The 14410-nt window shown below is 38.3% G+C and overlaps 1 protein-coding gene across 3 annotated transcripts in view; it reads right to left on the bottom strand.

Annotated features, from left to right (window-relative positions):
- Positions 1-14410, bottom strand: part of FAR1 (fatty acyl-CoA reductase 1) — a 74399-nt gene that overhangs the window by 40700 nt on the left and 19289 nt on the right. The window lies entirely within an intron of this gene.

The raw sequence follows: 14410 nt of genomic DNA, 5'->3' as shown, positions 1-14410 counted from the left end.
TTCAAAATGATGCTATTTATTGTTTAGAAATGCATACACATGATAATATTAATAAATGCATTAGAGTATAATACAATCAGAGAAGAGAATAAGAAGCTTCAATTGTATTTATGTTTTGTTTAAGCTAAGGAGAAGATACCTGTATTTGATATCTAAATTTTTCATAATAATAAAAAGTTAAATTCGTAACAATCTGAAAACCCATTAACAAGCAAAAAGAAAAGAAGGAAGGAAGGTAGGAACGAAGGCAAGAAAAAAATAATTTCCACAAGAAATAGATGAGACTAAATTGATAGAGAAGCCATAGCATAAGAAATACCAACCTAAGCAAAACAAACATAGGAAAGCACCATAAGGAGGCAAGAGCTGTCCCAACCCCCTAAATAGAAAACACCAAGTTCAGGATCAAGAAGCTGAATAAAAGCGTAGGGAAATTAAGGTAACTAAGGGTTGCTCACAGAACAGCAGAGCCACTCCTGACAGTCTTACTTCCTGTATAAACTTTGGCCCCCAGGCTTAGTATCCAGATCTGCTGAGAACATCCAGCATGGGTGCTAAGGACAAAAGAGAAGTAGGGCTGAGTTTGAGGTTACTCTGTACATCCACAAATGGAGGTGGGGCACTGGGAGAAAGGAAACAAAAACAACCAAAAGAAAAAAAGTCTTCAGAGCACTTGTGCCCCAGAAATATTTTAGGTCCTCAGATTATCTGGCTGCTGCTGGCCCTTAAAACAAACTCATACAGAGCTCTCAGTAATTCCACTTGGAGAAAAGATCTCTTGGAAAAACCAGGCTTCAGAAAACTGAGAGGAAGGCAGTATCAGCTACCAAAACCAATCATACTAGTCCTTCAAAAATATGGATAACTAAGGATCATCAGATATTTAAGAAATATCTACAAAATTAAGAAGGACCAAAATGAAAAGCAACAGAACCAATCACGAAGAAAACTAAGGTAATCAAAAATTTACAGGAAATTTAAATTCTAATAAATACCCTCCAAGTCATTCACAAGAATATTGCATCCAACGAGTAAACTACTACGAAAAAGGAACAGAGAATAAGAAACCATTGGAGACGGAGCTCTGCCCACCACAGCAACAGCCAGCTCTACCCACCATCAGTCCCTCCTATCAGGTAACTTGCACAAGTCTCTTAGATAGCTTCATCCACCAGAGGGCAGACAGCAGAAGCAAGAAGAACTACAATCCTGCAGCCTGTGGAACAAAAACCACATTCACAGAAAGATAGACAAGATGAAAAGGCAGAGGGCTAATGTACCAGATGAAGGAACAAGATAAAACCCCAGAAAAACAACTAAATGAAGTGGAGATAGGCAACCTTCCAGAAAAAGAATTCAGAAAAATGACAGTGAAGATGATCCAGGACCTCGCAAAAAGAATGGAGGCAAAGATCAAGAAGATGCAAGAAATGTTTAACAAAGACCTAGAAGAATTAAAGAACAAACAAACAGAGATGAACAACACAATAACTCAAATGAAAAACACACTAGAAGGAATCAATAGCAGAATAACTGAGGCAGAAGAACGGATGAGTGACCTGGAAGACAGAATGGTGGAATTCACTGCTGCAGAACAGAATAAAGAGGAAAGAATGAAAAGAAATGAAGACAGCCTAAGAGACCTCTGGGACATTAAACACAACAACGTTTGCATTATAGGGGTCCCAGAAGGAGAAGAGAGAGAAAGGACCTGAGAAAACATTTGAAGAGATTACAGGCGAAAACTTCCCTAACATGGTAAAGGAAATAGCCACAAATGTCCAGGAAGCACAGATAGTCCCATACAGGATAAACCCAAGGAGAAACACACTGAGACACACAGTAATCAAACTGGCAAAAATTAAAGACAAAAGAAAATTATTGAAAGCAGCAAGGGAAAAACAACAAATAACATACAAGGGAACTCCCATAAGGTTAACAGCTGATCTCTCAGCAGAAACTCTACAAGCCAGAAGGGAGTGGCATGGCATATACAAAGTAACGAAAGGGAAGAACCTACAACCAAGATTACTCTACCCGGCAGGGATCTCATTCAGATTCGATGGAGAAATCAAAAGCTTTACAGACAAGCAAAAGCTAAGAGAATTCAGCACCACCAAACCAGCTCTACAACAAATGCTAAAGGAACTTCTCTAAGTGGGAAACACAAGAGAAGAAAAGGACCTACAAAAACAAACCCAAAACAATTAAGAAAATGGTAATAGGAATGTATCTATTGATAATTACCTTAAATGTGAAAGGATTAAATGCTCCAACAAAACACACAGGCTTGCTGAATGGATACAAAAACAAGACCCATATGTATGCTGTCTCTAAGACACCAACTTCAGACCTAGGGACACATACAGACTGAAAGTGAGGGGATGGAAAAAGATATTCCATGCATATGGAAATCAAAAGAAAGCTGGAGTGGCAAAACTCATATCAGAAAAAATAGACTTTAAAATAAAGAATGTTACAAGACACAAGGAAGGACACTACATAAGGATCAAGGGATCAATCCAAGAAGACATAACAATTATAAATATATATGCACCCAACATAGGAGCACCTCAATACATAAGGCAACTGCTAACAGCTATAAAAGAATAAATCGGGGCTTCCTTGGTGGCACAGTGGTTGAGAGTCCGCCTGCCGATGCAGGGGACACGGGTTCGTGCCCCAGTCCAGGAAGATCCCGCATGCCGTGGAGCGGCTGGGCCCGTGAGCCATGGCCACTTAGCCTGCGCGCCTGGAGCCTGTGCTCCGCAATGGGAGAGGCCACAACAGTGAGAGGCACATGTACCGCAAAAAAAAAAAAAAAAAAAAAAGAATAAATCGACAGTAACACAGTAATAGTGGGGGACTTTAACACCTCACAGACATCAATGGACAGATCATCCAAACAGAAATTAATAAGGGAACACAACCTTTAAATGATACAGTAGACCAGATAGAATTAACTGATATCTATAGGACATTCCATCCAAAAACAGCAGATTACACTTTCTTCTCAAGTGCGCACAGAACATTCTCCAGGATAGATCACGTCTTGAGTCACAAATCAAGCCTCAGTAAATTTAAGAAAATTCAAATCATATCAAGCATCTTTTCTGACGACAACGCTACGGGATTAGAAAGCAATTACAGGGGAAAAAACGTAAAAAACACAAACACATGGATTGATTTGCGTATACTGAAGAATCCTTGAATCCCTGGGATAAATCTTGATCATGGTGTATGATCCTCTTAATAGGTTGTTGCATTCTGTTTGCTAGTATTCTGTTGAGGACTTTTGCATCTATATTCATCAGTGATATTGGTCTGTAATTTTCTTTTTTTGTAGTATCTTTGTCTGGTTTTGGTATCAGGGTGATGGTGGCCTCATAGAATGAGTTTGGGCATGTTCCTTCCTCTGCAATTTTTTGGAAGAGTTTGACAAGGATGGGTGGTAGCTCTTCTCTAAATGTTTGACAGAATTCCCCTTGAAGCCATCTGGTCCTGGACTTTTGTTTGTTGGAAGATTTTTAATCAGTTTCAATTTCAGTGCTTGTGATTGGTCTGTTCATATTTTGACAAAACAATATGTTACAAAATAACCAAGAGATCACTGAAGAAATCAAAGAGGAAATCAAAAAAATACCTAGAGACAAAAGACAATGAAAACACAATGATCCAAAATCTATGGGATGCAGCAGAAGCAGTTCTAAGAGGGAAGTTTATAGCAATACAAGCCTACCTCAAGAAACAAGAAAAATCTCAAACAACCTAACCATATGCCTAAAGGAACTAGAGAAAGAAGAACAAACAAAACCCAAAGTTAGCAGAAGGAAAGAAATCATAAAGATCGGAGAAGAAGTAAATGAAATAGAAACAAAGAAGACAATAGCAAAGATCAACAAAGCTACAAGCTGGTTCTTTGAGAAGATACACAAAATTGATAACCATTAGCCAGACTCATCAAGAAAAAGGAGAAGACTCAAATCAATAAAATTAGAAATGAAAAACGAGAAGTTACAACAGACACCGCAGAAGTACAAAGCATCCTAAGATACTACTACAAACAACTCTATGCCAATAAAATGGACAACCTGGAAGAAATGGACAAATTCTTAGAAAGCTATAACCTTCCAAGACTGAACCAGGAAGAAATAGAAAACATCAACAGACCAATCACAAGCACTGAAATTGAAACTGTGATTAAAAATCTTCCAACAAACATAAGCCCAGGACCAGATGGCTTCACAGGCAAAGCCATCAAACATTTAGAGAAGAGCTACCACCCATCCTTCTCAAACTCTTTCAAAAAATTGCAGAGGAAGGAACATGCCCAAACTCATTCTATGAGGCCACCATCACCCTGATACCAAAACCAGAGAAAGATACTACAAAAAAAGAAAATTACAGACCAATATCACTGATGAATATAGATGCAAAAATCCTCAACAAAATACTAGCAAACAGAATCCAACAACACATTAAAAGGATCATACACCATGATCAAGTGGGATTTATCCCAGGGATGCAAGGATTCTTCAATATATGAAAATCAATCAATGTGATACACCATATTATCAAATTGAAGAATAAAAACCATATGATCATCTCAATAGATGTAGAAAAAGCTTCTGACAAAAGTCAACATGTATTTATGATAAAAACTCTCCAGCAAGTAGGCATAGAGGGAACCTACCTCAACATAATAAAGGCCATATATGACAAACCCATAGCAAACATCATTCTCAATGGTGGAAAACTGAAAGCATTTCCTCTAAGATCAGGAACAAGACAAGGATGTCCACTCTCACCACTATTATTCAACATAGTCTTGGAAGTCCTAGCCACGGCAATCAGAGAAGAAAAAGAAATAAAAGGAATACAAATTGGAATAGAAGTAAAACTGTCACTGTTTGCAGATGACATGATACTATACACAGAGGATCCTAAAGATGCCACCAGAAACACTATACATACAGAATCCTAAAGATGCCACCAGAAAGCTACTAGAGCTAATCAATGAATTTGGTGAAGTTGCAGGATACAAAATTAATGCATAGAAATCTCTTGCATTCCTATATGCTAATGATGAAAAATCTGAAAGAGAAATTAAGGAAACACTCTCATTTACCATTGCAACAAAAAGAATAAAATACCTAGGAATAAACCTACCTAGGGAGACAGAAGACCCGTATGCAGAAAACAATATGACACTGATGAAAGAAATTAATGATACAAACAGATGGAGAGATATACCATGTTCTTGGATTGGAAGAATCAATATTGTGAAAATGACTATACTACCCAAAGCAATCTACAGATTCAATGCAATCCCTATCAAATTACCAGCGGCATTTCTTACATAACTGGAACAACAAATCTTAAAATTTGTATGGAGACACAAAAGACCCCGAATAGCCAAAGCAATCTTCAGGGAGAAAAATGGAGCTGGAGGAATCAGACTCCCTGACTTCAGACTATACTACAAAGCTACAGTAATCAAGACGATATGATGGTACTGGCACAAAAACAGAAATATAGATCAATGGAACAGGACAGAAAGCCCAAAGATAAACCCACACACCTATGGTCAACTAATCTATGACAAAGGAGGCAAGGATATACAATGGAGAAAAGACAGCCTCTTCAATAAGTGGTGCTGGGAAAACTGGACAGCAACATGTAAAAGAATGAAATTAGAACACTCCCTAACACCATACACAAAACTCAAAATGGATCAGAGACCTAAATGTAAGGCCAGACACTACAAGACTCTTAGAGGAAAATATAGGAAGAACACTCTTGGACATAAATCACAGCAAGACGTTTTTTGATCGACCTCTTAGAGTAATGGAAATAAAAACAAAAATAAACAAATGGGACCTAATGAAATTTAAAAGCTTTTGCAAAGCAAAGGAAACTACAAACAAGATGAAAAGACAACCCTCAGAATGGGAGAAAAATATTTGCAAACAAATCAACGGACAAAGGATTAATCTCCAAAATATATAAACAGCTCATGCAGCTCAATATTAAAAAAACAAACAACCCAATCCAAAAATGGGCAGAAGACCTAAACAGACATTTCTGTAAAGAAGACATACAGATGGCCAAGAAGCACATGAAAAGCGGCTCTACATCACTAATTATTAGAGAAATGCAAATCAAAAGTACAATGAGGGGCCTCCCTGGTGGCGCAAGTGGTTGAGAGTCCGCCTGCCGATGCAGGGGATACGGGTTCGTGCCCCGGTCTGGGAGGATCCCATGTGCCGCGGAGCGGCTGGGCCCGTGAGCCATGGCCGCTGAGCCTGCGCGTCCGGAGCCTGCGCGTCCGGAGCCTGTGCTCCGCGACGGGGGAGGCCACAACAGTGAGAGGCCCGCATACCGCAAAAAAAAAAAAAAAGTACAATGAGGTATCACCTCACGCCAGTTAGAAGGGGCATTATCAGAAAATCTACAAACAACAAATGCTGGAGAGGGTGTGGAGAAAAGGGAACCCTCTTGCACTGTTGGTGGGAATGTAAATTGATACCGCCACTATAGAGAACTGTATGGAGGTTCCTTAAAAAACTAAAAATAGAATTACCATATGACCCAGCAATACCACTACTGGGCATATACTCAGAGAAAACCATAATTCAAAAAGATACATGCACATCAATGTTCATTGCAGCACTATTTACTATAGCCAGGTCATGGAAGCAACCTAAATGCCCATCAACAGACAAGTGGATAAAGAAGATGTGGTACATACATACAATGGAATATCACTCAGCCATAAAAAGGAAAGAAATTGGGTCATCTGTAGAGACATGGATGAATCTAGAGACTGTCATACAGAGCGAAGTAAGTCAGGAAAAGAAAAAAATATCGTATATTAACACATATATGTGGAACCTAGAAAAATGGTACAGATGAACCAGTTTGCAGGTCAGAAATTGAGACACAGATGTAGAGAACAAACATATGGACACCAAGGGAGGAAAACAGCGGGGGGGGGGGGGGTGAGGGGGGGGTGATGAACTGGGAGTTTGGGATTGACATATATACACTAATATGTATAAAACGGATAACTAATAAGAACCTGCTGTATAAAAAAATAAATAAAATTAAAAAATTAAAAAAAATAAAGCACTGGAAATCAGAAATGCAAATGTACATAGAAAATTCAATCAGTACATAAGTAAACTATTAGAATTACCAAGTGAATTTGAGAACTAGATACAAGGGTTATACAGAAAAAAAACAAATGTATTTCTATACACCACCAACGCACAAGAAATAAAGTTAAAAAAAAAACTATACCACTTATAATACCATCCAAAACACCAAAAAATTATGGAAAATATCAAGTATCAATTGATGAGGATGCAGAGAAACTGGAACTCATGCACATTGCTGATGGGAATGAAAAATGATTCAGCTGCTGTGGGAAAGTTTGGCAGTTCCTCAAAAAGTTAAACAAAAAACTATCATATGACCCTGCAATTCTGCTCCTAGGTATACACCCCAAAAGATCTGCAGATAGGTACTCAAAAAGTACATATACATACTTGTTTATAGCAGCAGTGTTTACAACAGCCAAATAGTACAAACAGCCCAAAAGTCCATCAACAAATGAATGGATCAACAAACCATGGTATATATAGTGGAATATTATTCAGTCATAATAAGGAATGAAGTACTGACACGTACTACAATGGGGGATGAACCTCAAAAACATACTAAGTTTAAAAAATCAGATATAGAAGATCACATACTATAGGATTTCATTTATATGAAATATCCAGAATAGATAAATCCATAGAGACAATGCAGACTGGTGGTTGGCAGGAGCTGAAGAGTGGAGAGAGTGGGCAGTGGAGGAAAACTGCTTCAGGAGCTTTACTTTGGAGTGAAGGAATTCTGGAACTAGACAGAGGTGGCAGCTGCAAAACATTGTGAATGTAGCAAATGTCGTTGAATTTTTCACTTTAAAATGATTAATTTTATATTATGTGAATTTCACCTCAACGAATTTTTGGTGGGGGGCTGAGTTGGGTCTTCGTTGCGGTGCACGGGCTTCTCGTTGCGGTGGCTTCTCTTGTTGCAGAGCACAGGCTCTAGGCACATGGGTTTCAGTAGCTGTGGCTCATGGACTCTAGAACACAGGCTCAGTAGTTGTGGTGCACAGGCTTAACTGCTCCGTGGCATGTGGCATCTTCCCAGGTCAGGGCTCGAACCCGTATCCCCTGCATTGGCAGGCAGATTCTTAACCACTGCACCACCAGGGAAGCCCCTGAATTTTTTTTTTTTGAGAACACCAAAAATTAGAAATAAATGTAAAAGATACTAATGGAAAACTACAAAACATTGATAGAAATCAAACAATACTTAAATAAATGGAGAGATGTACTACATTCCTTAGATTCAATACAATCCCAATCAAAATTTAAGCTATTTTTAGACTCTAAAATGTTACAGAAATGCAAAGGGCCAAGAGTAGCCAAGACAAGCATTAAGAACAAGAAAGCTGGAGAACTTATATTACCATGTATCAAGATATATTATAAAGCTATAGAAATGTGGTATTGGGACAAGAAGAGAAGAGTACAATCAATTGGATATCCATATAGCAAAAAAAGAATGTTGACCTCTATACCGCACCACACACAAAATAATTCCAGACAGACTATACACCCAAATGTGAAAGGTAAAATAGTTATGATTCTAGAAGATGACACAGAACATCTCCATGATCATGGGGTAGGCAAATATCTATTAAATAGGACACAAGAAGTGCTAACCAAAAAGGAAAAATATTGATAAACTAGAAGACACTAAAACTGAGTTCATCCCACAACACCATTAACAGAGAGAAAAGGCAAACCAGGTAAAAGATATTTGCAGTAGTATGTATAAATGACAACTGATTACTACCCAGAATATATGAACTACAAATCAATAAGGAGGAGTGAAAAAAACAATAGAAAAATGGGAAAGGCTTGAACAGAAAAGGAAGCATAAGGGAGAGTATCCAAATGGCCAATTAGCACATTTTAAAAAGCGCTGAGGACTTCCCTGGTGGCGTAGTGGTTAAGAATCCACCTGCCAATGCAGGGGACACGGGTTCGATCCCTGGTCTGGGAAGATCCCACATGCCATGGAGCAACTATGCCTATGTGCCACAACTACTGAGCCCACACACCGAGAACCTGTGCTCCACAACAAGAGAAGCCACCGCAATGAGAAGCCCGCGCATACAATGAAGAGTAGCCCCCGCTCCCCGCAACTGGAGAAAGCCTGCGCACAGCAACAAAGACCCAATACAACCAAAAATAAATAAATAAAAATAAAATACAGTTTAAAAAATAAAAAAAGGGCTGAACTTCATTAGTTATCAAACCTCAATGTGATCCTGGTACACTGTCCCCAGAATGGCTAAAATGAAAAAGACAGACAATACATAGTACCGGTAAAGTTTCAGAGAGAGAAAAATGGAACTCTCATCTACTGCTGGAGGAAGTACAGATAGTTATAACACTTAGTAAAAGTGGTACAACCTAATAAAGCTAAACAATCACATATCATATGATGTAGCAGTTCCATTCCTGATTATATACCCAACAGAAATGAGTACATTTGTTCACCAAAAGACTCATAAACAATGTTTATATGTTTGTAGCAGCACTATTCCTACTGACCCAAAATTTTAAAAACCCAATGTCTGGTCAATAGTATATTACATAAATTATAGTATATTCATACAATGGAATATTAAAAAACAATGAGAATGAAGGAATTATCCTATACACCACATGGATGGGGATCACAAAGAGAACACTGAGCCAAAGAGGCCAGACACAAAAGGTGTATACTGTATGATATCATGCATATAAAGTTCAAAAACAGGCAAAAATCATCTACGGTTAAAAGTCAGAACAATGGTTATATTCCAGGGGAGAAAGAGGTAGTGACCAAAAAGGGTGTGAGGGAGGCTTCTGGGATACTGGTTATGTTCTATTTCTTGATCTGGGTGGCTCATTTTTTAAAACTCGTCAAGTTGTACACAGGATTTATGGACTTTCTGAAGGTATGTTACAGGTCAATAAAAAGTTTACTGTAAAAAATAAAAGTAAATATAGGGTGACCATATATGTCCTGGTTTTCCTGGAATAAGCCTGGTTTTACACATTATTCCAGCTTAACTTTGATTAGAGCCCCCTCTTCTCAAAAGTGTTCCAGTTTTCATAGTATGGTTACTCTACTTATAACCTGCTTCAGGTCTAATAAGACTATTTCAAGACTTTGTTGACCCCCAAACCTAATTGAAACTACAGAGCATTAAAGTTAAAATGTTGTCATAGGGGAGAAATGAAGAATAATTCTGCATCAATACACCTAACAAATCTGGTAAGTATTAATGACAATTACATACTAAATATATATTAAACACAGTGTCCTAGACACATGACCTAGAACAAGTTATTTAAATCTCTGAGCTTCATTTTCTTCATATGTAAGAATCTATTCAAGAAATATTTATTAAGCACCTACCAGATACCAGGAACCAGAAAGTTTTCCATAGGTGTACACATGCATTTAAGACAGAAAAAGATACTAAGCAGTTTGCCCTTTAATAATTGAGGATTTAGGGGCCTCCCTGGTGGTGCAGTGGTTGAGAGTCCGCCTGCCAATTCAGGGGACACGGGTTCGTGCCCTGGTCCGGGAAGATCCCACATGCCGCGGAGCGGCTGGGCCCGTAAGCCGTGGCCGCTGAGCCTGCGCGTCCGGAGCCTATGCTCCGCAACGGGAGAGGCCACAACAGTGAGAGGCCCGCATACCGCAAAAAAAATAAATAAATAAAATAATAATAATAATAATAATAATAATAATAATAATAATAATAATAATTGAGGATTTATAGCCTGAATATGTGATTGGCTCAACCCTTCCTCACCTACCGGGACACCCTCCCTATAAAAATCTGTTAAAACAAAACAACAGAAAATTTTTACCGAACTTAATACTCTCTCCTAATAACAGTATAAAGATTATTTGCTAAGAGAGTTGTAGAAGGAAACTACTTCTTACCAGTTTCAGGTAACTAGCTTAAAGCTAATTGCATGTGATTTTATCCTTAAGGTTCTCTTCATGGAAGAAAGAACAGATTCCCACAGCTCCCCAACTTTATCACAGCGCAACCAAAAACTTTATGAGCACCAAGTATTTTTAAACTCTGTCTCCAGGTATTCTTGATTCCCCCACCCACCAATATACTTTACCCTATTAACTTACTGGCAAAGCAAGTACAAATGAGCATTCCTTTTAAGGAAAGTCTAGACTTATCACATCTTCCACATAGTCCTGCTAGTATGGCCAAAAGCTACAGGAAAAGCAGAAGCCAGGAAAGAAATGCTGCCAATCCTTCCAGAGCATGCTGTTTAGATTCCTACTGTGTGATTCTACTTACACAGGAAAATATCTAAAGCTCCTATCAACTGTTAAAAAGTAGCTGCAGCACTGCAATAATGAGAAAAGCAGCAATATTATTCCATGTGCCAGGGCAAAGAAACTGTGAAACATGACTCATATTTATTTTCACTGTTCCTGAGATGCCTTAGGATACACCACCTAGCAGTGGCAGCTGGGTATTTTCTTCAAGAAGTACCTTATCCTATGGTTCAAAAGTTAAAGAGGCAGAAAATCTTTCAGAAGACCAGCAAAATGGTGGGTACCAAATATCACAATTACTTTTGAGGCTTTCTTGCTAAAGTGGGTTTTCCTAGTGGGTTTTTTGTTGTTGTTTTTTTTTGCGGTACGCGGGCCTCTCACCGTTGTGGCCTCTCCCGTTGCGGAGCACAGGCTCCAGAGGCGCAGGCTCAGCGGCCATGGCTCACGGGCCCAGCCGCTCCGCAGCATGTGGGATCTTCCCGGACTGGGGCACGAACCCATGTCCCCTGCATCAGCAGGCAGACTCTCAACCACTGCGCCACCAGGGAAGCCCTCCTAGTGGGTTTTATATTATGCACATAAACTTACATTAAGAGAACATATTACAAAGCTACTTAAACTAAGACACCTACACTTGCTAGTGGCTGAGGTCCAGGATCCGCCACTTTGAAGCCATGAGATCCTAAGATAACACTACTATTCTTAATCTGTTTCCTTATCTATAAAAGGAGAACATGCAGGCTCATGGGCCAAAAGAGCCTGGAACGGATGCAAATGGAGAAACCACAGATAATTCTAAGATAGCACTCACCCAATCAATATAAACTGCACCCTTGTAACATAATTGTAGTCTCTTAATAGATGTCCTAAAATTAATGGAAAGCCAATCATGTTATCTCATTATTTTCAGAAACCTAGTTAAGATAAATAATTAGAGACAAATTCCTTCTCTCATTTTCAACTTTTTAAAAAAGAGTTCTTTATACTGTGTATAAAGTGGATGACTGGTGAGAGTCTGCTGGGTGGTACAGGGAGCTCTACTCGGTGTTCTGTGGTGACCTAGATGGGAGGAAAATCCAAAAAAGAGGGGATATGTGTAAAAAGCTAAAAATATAAACTTAAATTTTTAAAAAAGGGTTCTTTAAATAGACAAAGCAATCAAAGTGAGAGATTGGGGTATTACAGTAACATGAAAACCACAAAAATCTGCCAAAAAAAAAAAAAAAAGCAGCTCTTTAGTGCCAAGAAATGGGAATTCCTTTGCCTATATTAGCGCTAAAAACAACTCAAATTAATTAAAACTTTTAATATACTGTCAAGTAGTTGTTTCAGAAACTTGCTAAGCAGACAGACAAATGTGAACAAGTACATGGAGATAAGGATATGGTGAGAGGAACGAGGTGGGTCCAAGGGCTTGAAGCAAAGTTTTACAGAAGACTCATCAGTGATGAGAAAAATAAATAATAAAAGGAAGACAGGAAAAGGAAAGATTAAGCACAAAAAACTATATCTCTCATGCTTTCTGATACAATTTCCTACAAGTCTTCTTAATAATTTTTCTTGCCTAAGGTCACTCAGCACCTGTATATAGACAGAGGCAAATTTAAACCAGTATCTTCTAACTAAATTCCACATTTATAGAGAGTATAAAAAGTTTCCACTTGTCCTACAGTGAGGTAAAAGCATCAACTCATGGGTAAGGAGTGAGTGCACAGCACTGGAAGAGAAGTTCAGGAAAGTGAAGAGGCTGGAATAGATGGTCTTCCTTTCCATTTCTAAAGTTGTATGATTCACTGTAAGAGGAAATGGACAGTATCTTTACTACAGGGTCTTCTTGGCATATAACAGACAAGAATCTGATCCACAGAAAATTTTAGCAGATGAAATAAGGCAAATTCTGGCTGAAAAATCCTTAAAACTCCACATCATTTCACAGTAAAAGTTGATGGGCCCATTCAGCAACACAGTTTAGAAATAATATTAACTGGTTCAGGTAGACTCTTAAACAATTAAAGCTCAAAAGCAATTAGACTTTTGAGCTTTAATTGTTTTTTGCTTCAGTATTTCCCTGAAGGCCATTTCCAGAGGCACCCAACAAAGAGAATGAGAAAGGAAAAGGTCTGTTGTCCAACTTAGAACTCGACCCACAAGACCACCGAAGCGGACTTAATTATCACCACTATCAGTTTGAATAAAAAGACATCATTCTCAAGTTAAGAAATAAACACTTATCGAAGGTTAGTGGATTTATTTCCAACTCTACTCTACCCGACCCACTGAAAGACCTTTCCTAAACAGAACTATTTATTGGAAGACTAGAAACAAAAAACTCAGGGCAGTAGAGGTAATAAGATAAAGACAAGAAGCTCTGAGAGCTTCTTAAGGTCTTGCTTAAGATTAATAACAAAATTCAAACATGTTTCTATAAATATCTATACCAATATATGCAAATATCTATACCAATATATATACTATGTATCACACTTACCTACCTTTGAAAAACAGTGAGTTCTGTGTGAGGGAGTATGGGATCAGAATTTGCACCCCAAAGCTTATCACTAATAGTACATGGATTACTTTGAGCTGAAGGAACTGAGATTCAACAGACGCAGAAAGAATTCTTCTCAGAGCTTCCCTCATCTGATTAAAAGCAGAAACTTTCAAGAAATGAGGGCAGCCATAATGAGGACTCTCTGGGTGAGTTTAATGGCCATGAAGAAGATGGAATGTTAGCAACCGATACCTTCTATTAGTTTTCCCACATATTTACCTTCCCACAATTTATTGCCCCTAGAAGCCCAAACTCCTTTTCCTTTGTCTAGTCACTTCTCCATAATTTATAACCCTTTGTTAATATGGTATATAAACTCTCAAGTCTAACCATCTTTTTTTGGGTTTTCACTTTTCTGTGAAGCCTTTATGCACATTTTAAAAATATACGTATGCCTTTTCTATTAATGTCTTTTGTCAGTTTAATTTG

The sequence above is a fragment of the Mesoplodon densirostris genome, chromosome 7 (genome assembly GCF_025265405.1).
Source record: "Mesoplodon densirostris isolate mMesDen1 chromosome 7, mMesDen1 primary haplotype, whole genome shotgun sequence".
NCBI lineage: Eukaryota > Metazoa > Chordata > Mammalia > Artiodactyla > Ziphiidae > Mesoplodon > Mesoplodon densirostris.
This window is presented reverse-complemented; position numbering and strand designations above follow the sequence as displayed.